Consider the following 20,707-nt stretch of genomic DNA (forward strand, 5'->3'; position numbering starts at 1 on the left):
CTCCGATGTTCTCAGAGATATTTATTGACGCGAGACAATGAGAAGATTCTCATTCCCGCAGATCGGGAATTCAAACCGTTTGCCGGCTTCAGGACAATGAGAAAGATTAATTGGGGTGTGTGAAGAAGCTGTGAGCTGCATTTCAAACAGTTAGGTGGACTCAGATGCGTCATCCATTGCGCCCCGGCCCTTTGCGTATCTTACGCCACCATGCTGCAGAGTTCTGACGTTAACACGGACATGCGCAGCAATGGGAACAGTCACAAGGTCAACAACCAAAGATAATCAGCGTCACTGCTTCCCTTCCACAGTCACAACTTTGTGAAGCAGTATCTTTCACTGGCAAAGGAAACACCCTTGTCCTCAGGTGCCTGCTTCATTTCGATCACGATTTCCAGCCCCTCACTGTTCTAGTCTCATTTCCAAACACTTGGCTCATAGCCTCAAAAGAAGCTCTGCGTGTATCTGCTTGTTCCACCCGAACAGGCAGTGGGTTACAGTTTCCCACCACTCCCAATGTGAGTGAAATATTTTCCCCCCTCCAGTGATTTGAATCTTAAAGAAGAAGCCGGGAAGCAAGCTCCCTTTCTTTTCGACGACATTTCACATTTTGTAGTCGGCGGGGTTCACACCTGCGTGGGGAAAGCGCAATGGATTTCAAGTCCATCGCATTAACCACTCGGCCCACGAATACAGAACCACACTGACAGCTTCACTTCCCAGGTCTGTCTGCCTGTGGAGCAGAGAAAGAGTGAATTATCGCAGAGTTTGTTTGAATCCAATCATTTCACAGTGATTCGAAAGGGTTAAATATCTGCACACGGCGAGTCTGGGTGTTTCATCGCAAAAGATGAAATGAACTTTCAGTCAAAAACAAAACACGAGACTGCAGGAGGAACTGTGAAGGTCAGGCAACATCGGTGGAATGAGAATCAGAGACAACGTTTCAGAATTCCGTTTTCTCCGACAGGTACTGTCGAGTTTCTCTTTTTGTCTCGGCTTCTCAGCATCCGCATTCCCTCACGACAGACATTAATTCAATCCAGAAACCCCTTTGGGGAAAGGATTTCTGTTTGGGGAACATTTTCCTGAGCCCATTAAAAGTGGACGGTCTCAAAGCCAAGAACGGGCAGCAAGCACACCGCCCCTGGGTGGGCTCGAACCACCAACCTTTCGGTTAACAGCCGAACGCACTAAACAATTGCGCCACAGAGGCAAGTGCGAGTGTGGGCTGCACCATCGCTTAGGGGAGGCTGTTAGTGAGTTCATAATTCAGCCGGCCCCGCCGAGAATTACAATTGTCGTCTATCAGTTTTACTTTTACATAATAAAGCCTGGGACATTCATTGTGGAGACACCGGGGACAGTCTGCAGACACATCCATGTCACGAGGATCTAGCTTTGTGCTCCGGGGCCGTCGCCCTTCCAGCCTTTCAGTGTTTTGCCTGTTCCCGAGTTCTCTCATTGGCTCGGAGGAGAGAAGGGGTTTGAATTCCTGATGTGCAGGAACGACAATTCTTTCAATGTCTCAGATCAGTTCATACCCCGAGAACATCAGAGTCAATCTCCCGGCCTCTACAACAAGAGGACGTTGTCTGGACTGTCTCTGGACAATCGTTAGGATGAATGTAGATTGGTAAATGTATTTGGTGACAGTTCTGTTCTAGCCCTGTGAGCGGAACGTGGATCTGAAGGAATAAAAGGGTCATTAACAACATCGATCTGAAATTGGATACGTGACAAGAAACAGAGCCATCACTAACAGTTTGCTTTTGAACTGGAGAAGGTTTCTCGTGAAATTAGCTTGAGGCTCGAGGTATGCAAGGTCAACATAACTTAGGTAAAACACGCAAACACTTGCCTCTTTAGCAGACAGTGAAAGGATTACAAGACGCAAATTAAACATTTTCGACAAGTGATACAGGGGACTGGGAAGATAAGTATTATAAACTGTGAACACCAATGTTCTGGAGCACAATACTTACATTCAAAGACCGAAAACATCCAGGTCCTGATTAATCAGATTGCATTGTGGTACTTTTCTGCAAAACTTCCACTTGTAATGTCCTACAAAAGAGTGACAAAACCCATCCCTGTCAGCCCAGGATAGAAAATCCGAAGGGATGAACGTTTGCTTATTTTCTGAAGACTCACAAAGCCAAGACTGGGTTTTGGTGATTGTTTCCTTTCCACTCCCAGGAGCCGCAGTGGTTGGGGCGGTGGGTTGGGAAAAGTAAAACGTGCCCGTCAGCAGCGTGTGGGGTTATTTCAGCTTCCTCTCATCTGACAACGCTGTGACTTGACTCCGATGTTCTCAGAGATATTTATTGACGCGAGACAATGAGAAGATTCTCATTCCCGCAGATCGGGAATTCAAACCGTTTGCCGGCTTCAGGACAATGAGAAAGATTAATTGGGGTGTGTGAAGAAGCTGTGAGCTGCATTTCAAACAGTTAGGTGGACTCAGATGCGTCATCCATTGCGCCCCGGCCCTTTGCGTATCTTACGCCACCATGCTGCAGAGTTCTGACGTTAACACGGACATGCGCAGCAATGGGAACAGTCACAAGGTCAACAACCAAAGATAATCAGCGTCACTGCTTCCCTTCCACAGTCACAACTTTGTGAAGCAGTATCTTTCACTGGCAAAGGAAACACCCTTGTCCTCAGGTGCCTGCTTCATTTCGATCACGATTTCCAGCCCCTCACTGTTCTAGTCTCATTTCCAAACACTTGGCTCATAGCCTCAAAAGAAGCTCTGCGTGTATCTGCTTGTTCCACCCGAACAGGCAGTGGGTTACAGTTTCCCACCACTCCCAATGTGAGTGAAATATTTTTCCCCCTCCACTGATTTGAATCTTAAAGAAGAAGCCGGGAAGCAAGCTCCCTTTCTTTTCGACGACATTTCACATTTTGTAGTCGGCGGGGTTCACACCTGCGTGGGGAAAGCGCAATGGATTTCAAGTCCATCGCATTAACCACTCCGCCCACGAATACAGAACCACACTGACAGCTTCACTTCCCAGGTCTGTCTGCCTGTGGAGCAGAGAAAGAGTGAATTATCGCAGAGTTTGTTTGAATCCAATCATTTCACAGTGATTCGAAAGGGTTAAATATCTGCACACGGCGAGTCTAGGTGTTTCATCGCAAAAGATGAAATGAACTTTCAGTCAAAAACAAAACACGAGACTGCAGGAGGAACTGAGAAGGTCAGGCAACATCGGTGGAATGAGAATCAGAGACAGCGTTTCAGAATTCCGTTTTCTCCGACAGGGACTGTCGAGTTTCTCTTTTTGTCTCGGCTTCTCAGCATCCGCATTCCCTCACGTCAGACATTAATTCAATCCAGAAACCCCTTTGGGGAAAGGATTTCTGTTTGGGGAACATTTTCCTGACCCCATTAAAAGCGGACGGTTTCAAAGCCAAGAACGGGCAGCAAACACACCGCCCCTGGGTGGGCTCGAACCACCAACCTTTCGGTTAACAGCCGAACGCGCTAACCAATTGCGCCACAGAGGCACGTGCGAGTGTGGGCTGCACCATCGCTTAGGGGAGGCTGTTAGTGAGTTCATAATTCAGCCGGCCCCACCGAGAATTACAATTGTCGTCCATCAGTTTTACTTTTACATAATAAAGCCTGGGACATTCATTGTGGAGACACCGGGGACAGTCTGCAGACACATCCATGTCACGAGGAACTAGCTTTGTGCTCCGGGGCCGTCGCCCTTCCAGCCTTTCAGTGTTTTGCCTGTTCCCGAGTTCTCTCATTGGCTCGGAGGAGAGAAGGGGTTTGAATTCCTGATGTGCAGGAACGACAATTCTTTCAATGTCTCAGATCAGTTCATACCCCGAGAACATCAGAGTCAATCTCCCGGCCTCTACAACAAGAGGACGTTGTCTGGACTGTCTCTGGACAATCGTTAGGATGAATGTAGATTGGTAAATGTATTTGGTGACAGTTCTGTTCTAGCCCTGTGAGCGAACGTGGATCTGAAGGAATAAAAGGGTCATTAACAACATCGATCTGAAATTGGATACGTGACAAGAAACAGAGCCATCACTAACAGTTTGCTTTTGAACTGGAGAAGGTTTCTCGTGAAATTAGCTTGAGGCTCGAGGTATGCAAGGTCAACATAACTTAGGTAAAACACGCAAACACTTGCCTCTTTAGCAGACAGTGAAAGGATTACAAGACGCAAATTAAACATTTTCGACAAGTGATACAGGGGACTGGGAAGATAAGTATTATAAACTGTGAACACCAATGTTCTGGAGCACAATACTTACATTCAAAGACCGAAAACATCCAGGTCCTGATTAATCAGATTGCATTGTGGTACTTTTCTGCAAAACTTCCACTTGTAATGTCCTACAAAAGAGTGACAAAACCCATCCCTGTCAGCCCAGGATAGAAAATCCGAAGGGATGAACGTTTGCTTATTTTCTGAAGACTCACAAAGCCAAGACTGGGTTTTGGTGATTGTTTCCTTTCCACTCCCAGGAGCCGCAGTGGTTGGGGCGGTGGGTTGGGAAAAGTAAAACGTGCCCGTCAGCAGCGTGTGGGGTTATTTCAGCTTCCTCTCATCTGACAACGCTGTGACTTGACTCCGATGTTCTCAGAGATATTTATTGACGCGAGACAATGAGAAGATTCTCATTCCCGCAGATCGGGAATTCAAACCGTTTGCCGGCTTCAGGACAATGAGAAAGATTAATTGGGGTGTGTGAAGAAGCTGTGAGCTGCATTTCAAACAGTTAGGTGGACTCAGATGCGTCATCCATTGCGCCCCGGCCCTTTGCGTATCTTACGCCACCATGCTGCAGAGTTCTGACGTTAACACGGACATGCGCAGCAATGGGAACAGTCACAAGGTCAACAACCAAAGATAATCAGTGTCACTGCTTCCCTTCCACAGTCACAACTTTGTGAAGCAGTATCTTTCACTGGCAAAGGAAACACCCTTGTCCTCAGGTGCCTGCTTCATTTCGATCACGATTTCCAGCCCCTCACTGTTCTAGTCTCATTTCCAAACACTTGGCTCATAGCCTCAAAAGAAGCTCTGCGTGTATCTGCTTGTTCCACTCGAACAGGCAGTGGGTTACAGTTTCCCACCACTCCCAATGTGAGTGAAATATTTTTCCCCCTCCACTGATTTGAATCTTAAAGAAGAAGCCGGGGAGCAAGCTCCCTTTCTTTTCGGCGACATTTCTCATTTTGTAGTCGGCGGGGTCACACCTGCGTGGGGAAAGCGCAATGGATTTCAAGTCCATCGCATTAACCACTCCGCCCACGAATACAGAACCACACTGACAGCTTCACTTCCCAGGTCTGTCTGCCTGTGGAGCAGAGAAAGAGTGAATTATCGCAGAGTTTGTTTGAATCCAATCATTTCACAGTGATTCGAAAGGGTTAAATATCTGCACACGGCGAGTCTAGGTGTTTCATCGCAAAAGATGAAATGAACTTTCAGTCAAAAACAAAACACGAGACTGCAGGAGGAACTGAGAAGGTCAGGCAACATCGGTGGAATGAGAATCAGAGACAGCGTTTCAGAATTCCGTTTTCTCCGACAGGGACTGTCGAGTTTCTCTTTTTGTCTCGGCTTCTCAGCATCCGCATTCCCTCACGTCAGACATTAATTCAATCCAGAAACCCCGTTGGGGAAAGGATTTCTGTTTGGGGAACATTTTCCTGACCCCATTAAAAGCGGACGGTTTCAAAGCCAAGAACGGGCAGCAAACACACCGCCCCTGGGTGGGCTCGAACCACCAACCTTTCGGTTAACAGCCGAACGCGCTAACCAATTGCGCCACAGAGGCACGTGCGAGTGTGGGCTGCACCATCGCTTAGGGGAGGCTGTTAGTGAGTTCATAATTCAGCCGGCCCCACCGAGAATTACAATTGTCGTCCATCAGTTTTACTTTTACATAATAAAGCCTGGGACATTCATTGTGGAGACACCGGGGACAGTCTGCAGACACATCCATGTCACGAGGAACTAGCTTTGTGCTCCGGGGCCGTCGCCCTTCCAGCCTTTCAGTGTTTTGCCTGTTCCCGAGTTCTCTCATTGGCTCGGAGGAGAGAAGGGGTTTGAATTCCTGATGTGCAGGAACGACAATTCTTTCAATGTCTCAGATCAGTTCATACCCCGAGAACATCAGAGTCAATCTCCCGGCCTCTACAACAAGAGGACGTTGTCTGGACTGTCTCTGGACAATCGTTAGGATGAATGTAGATTGGTAAATGTATTTGGTGACAGTTCTGTTCTAGCCCTGTGAGCGAAACGTGGATCTGAAGGAATAAAAGGGTCATTAACAACATCGATCTGAAATTGGATACGTGACAAGAAACAGAGCCATCACTAACAGTTTGCTTTTGAACTGGAGAAGGTTTCTCGTGAAATTAGCTTGAGGCTCGAGGTATGCAAGGTCAACATAACTTAGGTAAAACACGCAAACACTTGCCTCTTTAGCAGACAGTGAAAGGATTACAAGACGCAAATTAAACATTTTCGACAAGTGATACAGGGGACTGGGAAGATAAGTATTATAAACTGTGAACACCAATGTTCTGGAGCACAATACTTACATTCAAAGACCGAAAACATCCAGGTCCTGATTAATCAGATTGCATTGTGGTACTTTTCTGCAAAACTTCCACTTGTAATGTCCTACAAAAGAGTGACAAAACCCATCCCTGTCAGCCCAGGATAGAAAATCCGAAGGGATGAACGTTTGCTTATTTTCTGAAGACTCACAAAGCCAAGACTGGGTTTTGGTGATTGTTTCCTTTCCACTCCCAGGAGCCGCAGTGGTTGGGGCGGTGGGTTGGGAAAAGTAAAACGTGCCCGTCAGCAGCGTGTGGGGTTATTTCAGCTTCCTCTCATCTGACAACGCTGTGACTTGACTCCGATGTTCTCAGAGATATTTATTGACGCGAGACAATGAGAAGATTCTCATTCCCGCAGATCGGGAATTCAAACCGTTTGCCGGCTTCAGGACAATGAGAAAGATTAATTGGGGTGTGTGAAGAAGCTGTGAGCTGCATTTCAAACAGTTAGGTGGACTCAGATGCGTCATCCATTGCGCCCCGGCCCTTTGCGTATCTTACGCCACCATGCTGCAGAGTTCTGACGTTAACACGGACATGCGCAGCAATGGGAACAGTCACAAGGTCAACAACCAAAGATAATCAGTGTCACTGCTTCCCTTCCACAGTCACAACTTTGTGAAGCAGTATCTTTCACTGGCAAAGGAAACACCCTTGTCCTCAGGTGCCTGCTTCATTTCGATCACGATTTCCAGCCCCTCACTGTTCTAGTCTCATTTCCAAACACTTGGCTCATAGCCTCAAAAGAAGCTCTGCGTGTATCTGCTTGTTCCACTCGAACAGGCAGTGGGTTACAGTTTCCCACCACTCCCAATGTGAGTGAAATATTTTTCCCCCTCCACTGATTTGAATCTTAAAGAAGAAGCCGGGGAGCAAGCTCCCTTTCTTTTCGGCGACATTTCACATTTTGTAGTCGGCGGGGTTCACACCTGCGTGGGGAAAGCGCAATGGATTTCAAGTCCATCGCATTAACCACTCCGCCCACGAATACAGAACCACACTGACAGCTTCACTTCCCAGGTCTGTCTGCCTGTGGAGCAGAGAAAGAGTGAATTATCGCAGAGTTTGTTTGAATCCAATCATTTCACAGTGATTCGAAAGGGTTAAATATCTGCACACGGCGAGTCTAGGTGTTTCATCGCAAAAGATGAAATGAACTTTCAGTCAAAAACAAAACACGAGACTGCAGGAGGAACTGAGAAGGTCAGGCAACATCGGTGGAATGAGAATCAGAGACAGCGTTTCAGAATTCCGTTTTCTCCGACAGGGACTGTCGAGTTTCTCTTTTTGTCTCGGCTTCTCAGCATCCGCATTCCCTCACGTCAGACATTAATTCAATCCAGAAACCCCTTTGGGGAAAGGATTTCTGTTTGGGGAACATTTTCCTGACCCCATTAAAAGCGGACGGTTTCAAAGCCAAGAACGGGCAGCAAACACACCGCCCCTGGGTGGGCTCGAACCACCAACCTTTCGGTTAACAGCCGAACGCACTAAACAATTGCGCCACAGAGGCACGTGCGAGTGTGGGCTGCACCATCGCTTAGGGGAGGCTGTTAGTGAGTTCATAATTCAGCCGGCCCCACCGAGAATTACAATTGTCGTCTATCAGTTTTACTTTTACATAATAAAGCCTGGGACATTCATTGTGGAGACACCGGGGACAGTCTGCAGACACATCCATGTCACGAGGAACTAGCTTTGTGCTCCGGGGCCGTCGCCCTTCCAGCCTTTCAGTGTTTTGCCTGTTCCCGAGTTCTCTCATTGGCTCGGAGGAGAGAAGGGGTTTGAATTCCTGATGTGCAGGAACGACAATTCTTTCAATGTCTCAGATCAGTTCATACCCCGAGAACATCAGAGTCAATCTCCCGGCCTCTACAACAAGAGGACGTTGTCTGGACTGTCTCTGGACAATCGTTAGGATGAATGTAGATTGGTAAATGTATTTGGTGACAGTTCTGTTCTAGCCCTGTGAGCGAAACGTGGATCTGAAGGAATAAAAGGGTCATTAACAACATCGATCTGAAATTGGATACGTGACAAGAAACAGAGCCATCACTAACAGTTTGCTTTTGAACTGGAGAAGGTTTCTCGTGAAATTAGCTTGAGGCTCGAGGTATGCAAGGTCAACATAACTTAGGTAAAACACGCAAACACTTGCCTCTTTAGCAGACAGTGAAAGGATTACAAGACGCAAATTAAACATTTTCGACAAGTGATACAGGGGACTGGGAAGATAAGTATTATAAACTGTGAACACCAATGTTCTGGAGCACAATACTTACATTCAAAGACCGAAAACATCCAGGTCCTGATTAATCAGATTGCATTGTGGTACTTTTCTGCAAAACTTCCACTTGTAATGTCCTACAAAAGAGTGACAAAACCCATCCCTGTCAGCCCAGGATAGAAAATCCGAAGGGATGAACGTTTGCTTATTTTCTGAAGACTCACAAAGCCAAGACTGGGTTTTGGTGATTGTTTCCTTTCCACTCCCAGGAGCCGCAGTGGTTGGGGCGGTGGGTTGGGAAAAGTAAAACGTGCCCGTCAGCAGCGTGTGGGGTTATTTCAGCTTCCTCTCATCTGACAACGCTGTGACTTGACTCCGATGTTCTCAGAGATATTTATTGACGCGAGACAATGAGAAGATTCTCATTCCCGCAGATCGGGAATTCAAACCGTTTGCCGGCTTCAGGACAATGAGAAAGATTAATTGGGGTGTGTGAAGAAGCTGTGAGCTGCATTTCAAACAGTTAGGTGGACTCAGATGCGTCATCCATTGCGCCCCGGCCCTTTGCGTATCTTACGCCACCATGCTGCAGAGTTCTGACGTTAACACGGACATGCGCAGCAATGGGAACAGTCACAAGGTCAACAACCAAAGATAATCAGTGTCACTGCTTCCCTTCCACAGTCACAACTTTGTGAAGCAGTATCTTTCACTGGCAAAGGAAACACCCTTGTCCTCAGGTGCCTGCTTCATTTCGATCACGATTTCCAGCCCCTCACTGTTCTAGTCTCATTTCCAAACACTTGGCTCATAGCCTCAAAAGAAGCTCTGCGTGTATCTGCTTGTTCCACTCGAACAGGCAGTGGGTTACAGTTTCCCACCACTCCCAATGTGAGTGAAATATTTTTCCCCCTCCACTGATTTGAATCTTAAAGAAGAAGCCGGGAAGCAAGCTCCCTTTCTTTTCGGCGACATTTCTCATTTTGTAGTCGGCGGGGTCCACACCTGCGTGGGGAAAGCGCAATGGATTTCAAGTCCATCGCATTAACCACTCCGCCCACGAATACAGAACCACACTGACAGCTTCACTTCCCAGGTCTGTCTGCCTGTGGAGCAGAGAAAGAGTGAATTATCGCAGAGTTTGTTTGAATCCAATCATTTCACAGTGATTCGAAAGGGTTAAATATCTGCACACGGCGAGTCTAGGTGTTTCATCGCAAAAGATGAAATGAACTTTCAGTCAAAAACAAAACACGAGACTGCAGGAGGAACTGAGAAGGTCAGGCAACATCGGTGGAATGAGAATCAGAGACAGCGTTTCAGAATTCCGTTTTCTCCGACAGGGACTGTCGAGTTTCTTTTTTGTCTCGGCTTCTCAGCATCCGCATTCCCTCACGTCAGACATTAATTCAATCCAGAAACCCCTTTGGGGAAAGGATTTCTGTTTGGGGAACATTTTCCTGACCCCATTAAAAGCGGACGGTTTCAAAGCCAAGAACGGGCAGCAAACACACCGCCCCTGGGTGGGCTCGAACCACCAACCTTTCGGTTAACAGCCGAACGCGCTAACCAATTGCGCCACAGAGGCAGGTGCGAGTGTGGGCTGCACCATCGCTTAGGGGAGGCTGTTAGTGAGTTCATAATTCAGCCGGCCCCACCGAGAATTACAATTGTCGTCTATCAGTTTTACTTTTACATAATAAAGCCTGGGACATTCATTGTGGAGACACCGGGGACAGTCTGCAGACACATCCATGTCACGAGGAACTAGCTTTGTGCTCCGGGGCCGTCGCCCTTCCAGCCTTTCAGTGTTTTGCCTGTTCCCGAGTTCTCTCATTGGCTCGGAGGAGAGAAGGGGTTTGAATTCCTGATGTGCAGGAACGACAATTCTTTCAATGTCTCAGATCAGTTCATACCCCGAGAACATCAGAGTCAATCTCCCGGCCTCTACAACAAGAGGACGTTGTCTGGACTGTCTCTGGACAATCGTTAGGATGAATGTAGATTGGTAAATGTATTTGGTGACAGTTCTGTTCTAGCCCTGTGGATCTAGCGAAACGTGGATCTGAAGGAATAAAAGGGTCATTAACAACATCGATCTGAAATTGGATACGTGACAAGAAACAGAGCCATCACTAACAGTTTGCTTTTGAACTGGAGAAGGTTTCTCGTGAAATTAGCTTGAGGCTCGAGGTATGCAAGGTCAACATAACTTAGGTAAAACACGCAAACACTTGCCTCTTTAGCAGACAGTGAAAGGATTACAAGACGCAAATTAAACATTTTCGACAAGTGATACAGGGGACTGGGAAGATAAGTATTATAAACTGTGAACACCAATGTTCTGGAGCACAATACTTACATTCAAAGACCGAAAACATCCAGGTCCTGATTAATCAGATTGCATTGTGGTACTTTTCTGCAAAACTTCCACTTGTAATGTCCTACAAAAGAGTGACAAAACCCATCCCTGTCAGCCCAGGATAGAAAATCCGAAGGGATGAACGTTTGCTTATTTTCTGAAGACTCACAAAGCCAAGACTGGGTTTTGGTGATTGTTTCCTTTCCACTCCCAGGAGCCGCAGTGGTTGGGGCGGTGGGTTGGGAAAAGTAAAACGTGCCCGTCAGCAGCGTGTGGGGTTATTTCAGCTTCCTCTCATCTGACAACGCTGTGACTTGACTCCGATGTTCTCAGAGATATTTATTGACGCGAGACAATGAGAAGATTCTCATTCCCGCAGATCGGGAATTCAAACCGTTTGCCGGCTTCAGGACAATGAGAAAGATTAATTGGGGTGTGTGAAGAAGCTGTGAGCTGCATTTCAAACAGTTAGGTGGACTCAGATGCGTCATCCATTGCGCCCCGGCCCTTTGCGTATCTTACGCCACCATGCTGCAGAGTTCTGACGTTAACACGGACATGCGCAGCAATGGGAACAGTCACAAGGTCAACAACCAAAGATAATCAGCGTCACTGCTTCCCTTCCACAGTCACAACTTTGTGAAGCAGTATCTTTCACTGGCAAAGGAAACACCCTTGTCCTCAGGTGCCTGCTTCATTTCGATCACGATTTCCAGCCCCTCACTGTTCTAGTCTCATTTCCAAACACTTGGCTCATAGCCTCAAAAGAAGCTCTGCGTGTATCTGCTTGTTCCACTCGAACAGGCAGTGGGTTACAGTTTCCCACCACTCCCAATGTGAGTGAAATATTTTTCCCCCTCCACTGATTTGAATCTTAAAGAAGAAGCCGGGGAGCAAGCTCCCTTTCTTTTCGGCGACATTTCTCATTTTGTAGTCGGCGGGGTTCACACCTGCGTGGGGAAAGCGCAATGGATTTCAAGTCCATCGCATTAACCACTCCGCCCACGAATACAGAACCACACTGACAGCTTCACTTCCCAGGTCTGTCTGCCTGTGGAGCAGAGAAAGAGTGAATTATCGCAGAGTTTGTTTGAATCCAATCATTTCACAGTGATTCGAAAGGGTTAAATATCTGCACACGGCGAGTCTAGGTGTTTCATCGCAAAAGATGAAATGAACTTTCAGTCAAAAACAAAACACGAGACTGCAGGAGGAACTGAGAAGGTCAGGCAACATCGGTGGAATGAGAATCAGAGACAGCGTTTCAGAATTCAGTTTTCTCCGACAGGGACTGTCGAGTTTCTTTTTTGTCTCGGCTTCTCAGCATCCGCATTCCCTCACGTCAGACATTAATTCAATCCAGAAACCCCTTTGGGGAAAAGATTTCTGTTTGGGGAACATTTTCCTGACCCCATTAAAAGCGGACGGTTTCAAAGCCAAGAACGGGCAGCAAACACACCGCCCCTGGGTGGGCTCGAACCACCAACCTTTCGGTTAACAGCCGAACGCGCTAACCAATTGCGCCACAGAGGCAGGTGCGAGTGTGGGCCGCACCATCGCTTAGGGGAGGCTGTTAGTGAGTTCATAATTCAGCCGGCCCCACCGAGAATTACAATTGTCGTCTATCAGTTTTACTTTTACATAATAAAGCCTGGGACATTCATTGTGGAGACACCGGGGACAGTCTGCAGACACATCCATGTCACGAGGAACTAGCTTTGTGCTCCGGGGCCGTCGCCCTTCCAGCCTTTCAGTGTTTTGCCTGTTCCCGAGTTCTCTCATTGGCTCGGAGGAGAGAAGGGGTTTGAATTCCTGATGTGCAGGAACGACGATTCTTTCAATGTCTCAGATCAGTTCATACCCCGAGGACATCAGAGTCAACCTCCCGGCCTCTACAACAAGGGGTCGATGTCTGGACTGTCTCTGGACAATCGGTAGGATGAATGTAGATTGGTAAATGTATTTGGTGACAGTTCTGTTCTAGCCCTGTGAGCGAAACGTGGATCTGAAGGAATAAAAGGGTCATTAACAACATCGATCTGAAATTGGATACGTGACAAGAAACAGAGCCATCACTAACAGTTTGCTTTTGAACTGGAGAAGGTTTCTCGTGAAATTAGCTGGAGGCTCGAGGTATGCAAGGTCAACATAACTTAGGGAAAACACGCAAACACTTGCCTCTTTAGCAGACAGTGAAAGGATTACAAGACGCAAATTAAACATTTTCGACAAGTGATACAGGGGACTGGGAAGATAAGTAATATAAACTGTGAACACCAAAGTTCTGGAGTACAACACACACATTCAAAGACTGAAAACATCCAGGTCCTGATAAATCAGATTGCATTGTGGTGCTCTTCTGCAAAACTTCCACTTGTAATGTCCTACAAAAGAGTGACAAAGCTCAGGATAGAAAATCTGAAGGGATGAACGTTGGCTTATTTTCTGAAGATTCACAAAGCTAAGACTGGGTTTTAGTGATTGTTTCCTTTCCACTCCCAGGAGCCGCAGTGGGGGAGAAAAACACCATCTGATTCACTCCTGTCCCTTTTTAGTGAAGGAAACTGCCGTTGCAGGAAAGGGTCCACTCAGTCATCCCAGCTGCATGCTTTACCTGGCTGTACCAGGGATTCAGTAACAAACGGACATTTCACCTGACCAACAAAGAAAGTGGGGTCGGGGGGCTGGGTGCACTTTGAGCTGGAGGTGTTTTCTTTTAAAAGCACTTATTGTATACCTTTTTTCCTGGGGAATTCTGAAGCTGTAATAAAATAAGGTCGTAGTAAAGGTTACCTGAACATACCGCCAGGTTCAGACTCTGCGAGGTCCAACAGGTTTTTGTTTTAAAGCTGCTCATTTCTTTCAGCCTCCAGCACTAGTGTCATGTCTCAGAAGGATCAGTGAATGAGTAGCTAATCTTGTTAGAAATTGTATATTTTTCAGGACTACAGGTTCATTGTTTCATTTGCATTGCAAAGTTTACTGGCAACAGTTTGAGGTGTGGGCTGTATTCACTGGAAATAAAGTTTTAAAATCTCACAAACACCAGGGTATAGTCCAACAGATTTATTTGGAGGCACTGGGTTTCGAAGTGCTGCTCCTTCATCAGGTAGCTGTGGAGTAGGATCACAAGGCACAGAATATAGTGCAAAAAGATTATAGTGTCATGCAACATAAGTGATGAATTGAAGAAACCTAGATTTCTGTTAAATCATTCATCTTTCAAAATGGATTGCAGATTTCGGCTAATTAATCTGTACATTCCAGAACTTCTTTTAAGTCACGTTTTCCAGGAAACTTAATGTTTTATAAAAGGAGGTAGCACCTCACGTCAAACAATGCATGAAAGCTGTGAGGTTAGAGTCTGTCTGTAACCCAATCTTGAGTCAGACTGGTTCTACTTCCAAATATATAATCCTGCAAATGCAAATTCACTCCAAATGCGTGAGTGCGTGCATGAGAGAGAGAGTGTGTGTGTAAGTGCGTGTGCATGCTGGGTAAAGTGTGTGTGTGAGATGGAATATAATCATGTGCGAAGATGTATGCATTGGTGTGAGTGGAGGGACATATTATTGTGTGTCTGAGAGAGAGCATGTCTTCCGGAAAGGCTCTGCACGAGCGTGTGAGTGTGTAAGTGTGTGTGTGTGTGAGTGAGAGAGAGAGAGAGAGAGCATAACAGTGAAGTGGGGTTACCTGTCATGTGACATGAACCCAAGGTCGCGGTTGAGGCCATCCTCCTGGTTTGCCAAATTGGCTATTAGCCTTTGCTGGGCCACTAAAAGTGATTAAGCAGTTACACAACACACATGGGAGAGGGCAGGGTGGGACTTGTCTTTCGATTTGCAGAAGGTGGGACGTTCTGGGTGCTGGAAACTAGGGAAAACACACACTGGAGGACCTTCGGCACAGAGAGATGGAGCTGGAAGCCAGGCTGGAGACACGTTGGGGGAATCACTGTGGATACAGGCCGTTTGGCCCACCAAGTCCATACTGACACTCGGAAGAACATACCCCACCCCCGACCCACCTGATAACCCCCACAGCTTATCCCTGAATTTCGAACGCCCAATCCATTCTAGCCTGCACATTTTTGGAACATGGAAGGAAAACCAAGCACCCAGAGGAAACCCACGTAGACAGGGAGTGGGGGAGGGGTAGGAAAGGGCAAAATCCACACTGTCACCATGAGGGTGGGTTCAAACCCAGGTCCCTGGCGCTGTAAGGAATTCCCTCTCCAGCACTCGGCAACCGATTGGCTTCTGCCCAATCCTGGTGACACTCCAGTCAGTTTGAGGAAATCAATTTGCTTCCATAGAGTTTCCACGGGGCAGGGGTCGTTGTTACCCGCCAGATTCAACAATCCAATGAAAGGCTCGTCTACAGCGAGAACACTAGTCCACATTTCGCCAAAGAATTAAAGTTCTCTCTGCAATTAGAGCCCTTGAGCACTCCCACGCAGGCTGCGTGTATTCATGGGGATTCTCAATGCATGTTGATATTCGAAATTCCCCAATCCTGGGAAATAAGATTGAGTGCATTCACCCTCTCCATGCCTCTCAGGATCTCTTCACATCTATAAGCCCGCCCCAACACCCCCCCACCCCGCCCACGAGGCTCTTATGCTCGAAATAAAAACGTCTTAGCTTGTCCAACCTCTCCTTATTACTCAGACCTTGAGTCCTGGTTTCTTGTAAATGTCTTCTGCACTCTTTTCAAGTTTAATAACATCTTTGTTTCGCAAGGTGATCAAAACGAATCACAATACTCCAAGTGTGGCCTCACCAATATCCTGATTAACTGCAACATAACTTGTCAACTTCTATACTCAATGCCCTGACTGATGAAGGCCAGTGAGGCTTAAGCCTTCTTCACTGCCCTGTCTACCTATTTTGTTGGACATATCGGACCTGCTCCAAACTGGATAATCTAACTGATGTGACAGGAAACCGCTTCTTTTCTTGAGAGAAGTCTCCCAGAGAGATGTTGCTGGCTGACTGTCTGAACTACTGAACCTCAGTGCCCTACTGCCCTCAGGAGGGGGGTCCACATATTTGCGTAAAGTGGTGCTCGAAACCTTTATCATCTTTGGGATGGATCTCCATTCATCCAGTGCTATGGAGTCATGTAGGCCAGAAACATACCCTTCAGACCAACCAGTCCATGATCCCCAACTAAACTAATGCCACCTGGCTGCTCCTGGCCTATAACCAGTTTGTTAATAGTTGTGTTTATTTTTTAACTGTAACGATTGGATAAAAAAAATTGCTGATAATTGATTTTAAAGTGTTGGGGATTTATTTTTATCACTAGAACAGGTTCCACCACTTTTCAGGCTAATTTTACCTAATGTAGGGCAACATGTTCCTCTGGGTGTTTCTGTTTGAGATCTTGAATGCTGCTGTGATGTCCTGCTGAATGCAATGGAGTCAATATTAATCCTAGCCTCACTGTGGCTGTGGGTGAATTGCCTTAATTTGGCTCCTGACTCAGAAACTGCGCAGAGAATCAACTGCTGAAACAATGATTTACACTTTATTGTATGTAGCAACTAAAAATAACCCCCCCCCCCCACCAAGTCACCAAGTTCAACCTCAGTCCCAACTTGGGTATCACCCAATTGATGGCAGAATTTAACTGACTTTCCACCGACAATATCTGTCTCTGGAAGTGTTCAGGGATTCACTGCAGTGTTGTTCTTCCAAGTACTGCTGCTGCATCTTTCTGGGTTTAAATTCTGGTGGAGATTCCTCACTTTGAAATCTGTGGTGTGATGTTTCTTTAGATCCTAACACCATCTCCCCACATTGCTAGAGACCTCCAGTGTGTAGCATACCTTCTTAGCCTTGAGGTTTAGCTGTCTGTTTGAAACAGCCTGTCCTGCAATTAACCTCTTGGTGTCAAGGCCATCCTTCCACAGACAGACTAACTTGTCCTTTTGTCACGAGTTTATTAAAAACTTATCTCATCTGTCCCAGGAAACAGCTTGTTGTTATACATCCTTCTTCCCAGGGATAGTTAACTGGCAGAATTTAGGCCATTCAGCCCATTGAATCTGCTCCACCATTCAATCCTGGCTGATAACTTTCTCATCCCCATTCTCCCCGTAACCCTTGATACTTAAGAATGATTATATGGTGGAGCAGACTCAATGGGCTGAATTGCCTAATTTCTGCTTCTGAGGGCTTATGATTTTGCAGTTTCTCAGTGGCCCTTTTGTTTCTTGGTCCAGAAAGAGTTATTGCTGACCCAGGTAGTTTGGAAAGTTCTGGAGTTTACAGGACCACACCATATTCCTCTCTGCATTGTCCAGGAATAACTATTCCTTCTGAGATATTGGAAATTCCAGAGACACCTTGGTATCCCTGAATAAAATCGGTTTGTCAGAAAATCTCTGCTGCTACTCTGGAACAGAAGGATTATGGGGAGAAAATTCAGAAATCAGATGTGCAAAGAGACGATGGAGTTCTATTCCAGGATTCTCTCAAGGTAAACTTGAAGGTTGAATCACTAGTTGGGGAGGCAAATGCAATGATGGCATTTATTTTGATCAGACTTGAATATAAAGGCAGGGATATACTTCTGAGGCTCTGTAAGGCTCCGGTCAAGCCGCATTTGGAGTATTGAACGCAATTTTGGGTCCCATATATCAGGAAGGATGTACTGGCCCCTTTATTATTAACTATTCAATTCAGCTCATTGAATCAATTCTGCCATTTATTCAGATCACGTTAGCTCTGGTAAAGATCAACTCCACTTTCTTGCTATTTCCACATAATCCTCGATTCCCTCACTAGTTAAACAAAAACTGACAGCCTTGGATGTACTTAACGACCCAAGCTCAACAACCCCCTGTAGTAACATGGTCCACAGATTTACAGTCCCCAGTAAAAATTCCTATCTGTCTTCAACATGCAATCTCTCATTTGCAGGTTATTCCCTCTGGTGCTAGACTCACCCACAAAGGTAAACTTTTCCACATCAAGCCTGTCAAGTCTCCTCAGAAGCGCTTATGTGAAAATAAGGTTACCTCTAAATCTTCTCACTTCTAATAAGTATAGGCCCAACCAATTCACTTCTCTTCATATGATATTCTTTTCATCCTGGTCAAACTTCTCTGGACTGCCACCAAAGTCAGTATATCTTTCCTTGGGTAAAGGACCCACCCAGTGTTCAGTTTTGGCCTGACTGTTGCCTGATAGAGGTTCACTATAACCTCCCGACATTTATACTCTATTTAAAGGTCAACCTCCCATTTGCCTTCCCTATTACTCACTGAATTTGGATGAAGAGATGCATGGGTATGGGCTTCCAAACCCCTCAACAGCTTTCTCCATTTAACATTCAGCACTGTTCGTCCTGGCAAAGTGCACAACCTCATTTCCCCAAATTCTATTCCATTTGCCATTTGCTTAACCTGTCTATATACCTCTGCAGATATTTCATGTCTTCTCACCACCTGCCTTCCTATCAACCATCTTTTCTGCAATCTTGGCAACAGTGCATTCACTTCACTTATCCAAGTAAATAATTGTAAATAATACATATTGTAAATAATTTTGGCCCCAGCACTGATCCCTGTGGCAAACTACTGATTACAATTTGCTATCCTGAACATGCCCCTTATCCCAATTGTATCATTGGTTAGCCAATCCTCTATCCATGCCTCTTTGCTTATTATTTCATGAGATGTGAATATCATTGGCTCTGCCAATAACCCTTCCCAAACTGTCCTTGAAAATGTGGCGCTGAGCTGCCACTTAAATTGCTTCACATAATTTGGTCTGCAATAATGTTCAGGAGCGAGTTCCAGGTTGTTGATCAATAACAAAGAAGCAATGCGATATATTTCACAGTTGGAATGCTGTGTTCACACTTACCTGCTCTTGGTGGTTGAGGTGATGGCTTGGAAGTGCTTTTGAAGAGCCACCAATTAATCAAGCCAGACTGATAGATTGTGGCCAGAGATTCTGCTTTTTGACTTTCATCATCAATCTACATTCTTTCCAGCCAAGAGTTTAGTCTGAAACTGCCACACAATTCCTCCTGTTATAGCATCAATCAACTATAATAATATGACGATTCTTGGGATGAGTTTTCACACCTGAGTGCAAAATAAATATAGATCATTGTTTCCAGCTCTGCTGGAACAAAAAAAACCAGCAAATTGGTGGATAATTACAGTTGGTGCAAACAAAGCTAGCGATCGATAAAGACTAACCCTGTTTACTTCAACGGCCAAATTACATTTTGAAAACCAAGTACACTCAGACAACTTGTAAAAGTGGTTCATAGGAGGAGAAATGGGGCATTGAAGAGGAGTGAAATGATTGCTTTTGGTCACCGCCACCATTGTCTGAAAAACAGGTTGAAAGGATTCTTAAAAGGTGGGCAACAAAGTGGAGTGGTATAACACTTCAGACACCGCAAAGTGTAAGATCACTTTCTAGTGGAAGAAAAAGACATTTCTTAATTCTCGAAGAACGGGGGAACAAATGGGGAATAAATCTGAATTGGGAACTCTTTCTTATTAAGGATGTTCCTTCACCACAGTCTTGGTTCAGAGCATAAGTTCTTCATCAGGAATGAAGGTTGGTCCAACGGGGCTGAGAGATAATTGGGAAGGGGATGGGGATGGAGGGGAGGTAGCTGTGAATGAAATAGGTCGATGGAGGTGCTGATTTATCGTGAGAGGTAAGACAGGAGGGTGGAGCGAATAGGTGGGAAGCAAGATGAAAATATAGGACAGCTCAAGAGACCAATGCCGAGTTGGAAGGTTGGATCTGGGACAAGGCGCGTGGTGTGGGAGTGAGGGTGAGGAGAAATATGGAAACTGGTGAGATCGATATTGATCCCATGTAGTTGCTGGGTCCCAAGGCGAAAGATGAAGTGTTCTTCCTACAAGCGTCAGGTAGCTAGAGCTTGCAGGGGGATGCGGCACAGGACTTGCATGCCCTTGACGGATTGGGAGGGGAAGTTAAAGTATTCAGCCACAGGGCGGTGCGGTCGTTTAGGTTTGGAGTCCGAGAGCTGTTTCCTGAAATGTTCTGCAAGTTGGCATCCAGTCTCCCCAATGTGGCAGAGCAATGGACATATAAATAAATTTTATAAACAAATTGTATAAATTTTAGCATGCTGGAGTTATTATCTTTAATGAAGATAACGAAAATATTAATAAAATTGGGTGACTGTTTGAAACGGTTTGTTGGTCAGGCTCAACTCATCCCCTTGAAATGAGAAAATGCCATTGATAGCGGTGAACTGCTCTTTTTGCTGTAAAACCACAAGTTTTTGATTTATTTTCACAACTTACTGGTATTCACACCTGCACATTCAATGTCAAACTCTGACATCAGAAATGAAATTACAACATTAATTTTGACTGACAATATTCGAACAAACAAATTAGTAGCACACAGTGAATACCAAGCCTGATAAATATGAAATCAAATTTGACCAAAAAAATATACAATCAAGATGGGAGATAATAAATGGGGAAGTGCAGAAAGCA

At 45.8% G+C, this 20,707-nt stretch overlaps 6 non-coding genes across 6 annotated transcripts; all 6 read right to left on the reverse strand.

Annotated features, from left to right (window-relative positions):
- Window positions 1-1,142: 1,142 nt before the first annotated feature.
- trnan-guu (transfer RNA asparagine (anticodon GUU)) lies at window positions 1,143-1,216 on the reverse strand. The gene has a single exon. It is a non-coding gene; the product is annotated as a tRNA-Asn (tRNA).
- Window positions 1,217-3,445: 2,229 nt separating this feature from the next.
- Window positions 3,446-3,519, reverse strand: trnan-guu (transfer RNA asparagine (anticodon GUU)). Its single transcript has one exon. It is a non-coding gene; the product is annotated as a tRNA-Asn (tRNA).
- A 2,227-nt stretch (window positions 3,520-5,746) lies between these two features.
- On the reverse strand, window positions 5,747-5,820 carry trnan-guu (transfer RNA asparagine (anticodon GUU)). Its single transcript has one exon. It is a non-coding gene; the product is annotated as a tRNA-Asn (tRNA).
- A 2,229-nt stretch (window positions 5,821-8,049) lies between these two features.
- Window positions 8,050-8,123, reverse strand: trnan-guu (transfer RNA asparagine (anticodon GUU)). Its single transcript has one exon. It is a non-coding gene; the product is annotated as a tRNA-Asn (tRNA).
- A 2,228-nt stretch (window positions 8,124-10,351) lies between these two features.
- trnan-guu (transfer RNA asparagine (anticodon GUU)) lies at window positions 10,352-10,425 on the reverse strand. Its single transcript has one exon. It is a non-coding gene; the product is annotated as a tRNA-Asn (tRNA).
- Window positions 10,426-12,658: 2,233 nt separating this feature from the next.
- Window positions 12,659-12,732, reverse strand: trnan-guu (transfer RNA asparagine (anticodon GUU)). Its single transcript has one exon. It is a non-coding gene; the product is annotated as a tRNA-Asn (tRNA).
- Window positions 12,733-20,707: the final 7,975 nt, after the last annotated feature.

This window comes from Hemiscyllium ocellatum, unplaced genomic scaffold (assembly GCF_020745735.1).
Source record: "Hemiscyllium ocellatum isolate sHemOce1 unplaced genomic scaffold, sHemOce1.pat.X.cur. scaffold_2128_pat_ctg1, whole genome shotgun sequence".
NCBI lineage: Eukaryota > Metazoa > Chordata > Chondrichthyes > Orectolobiformes > Hemiscylliidae > Hemiscyllium > Hemiscyllium ocellatum.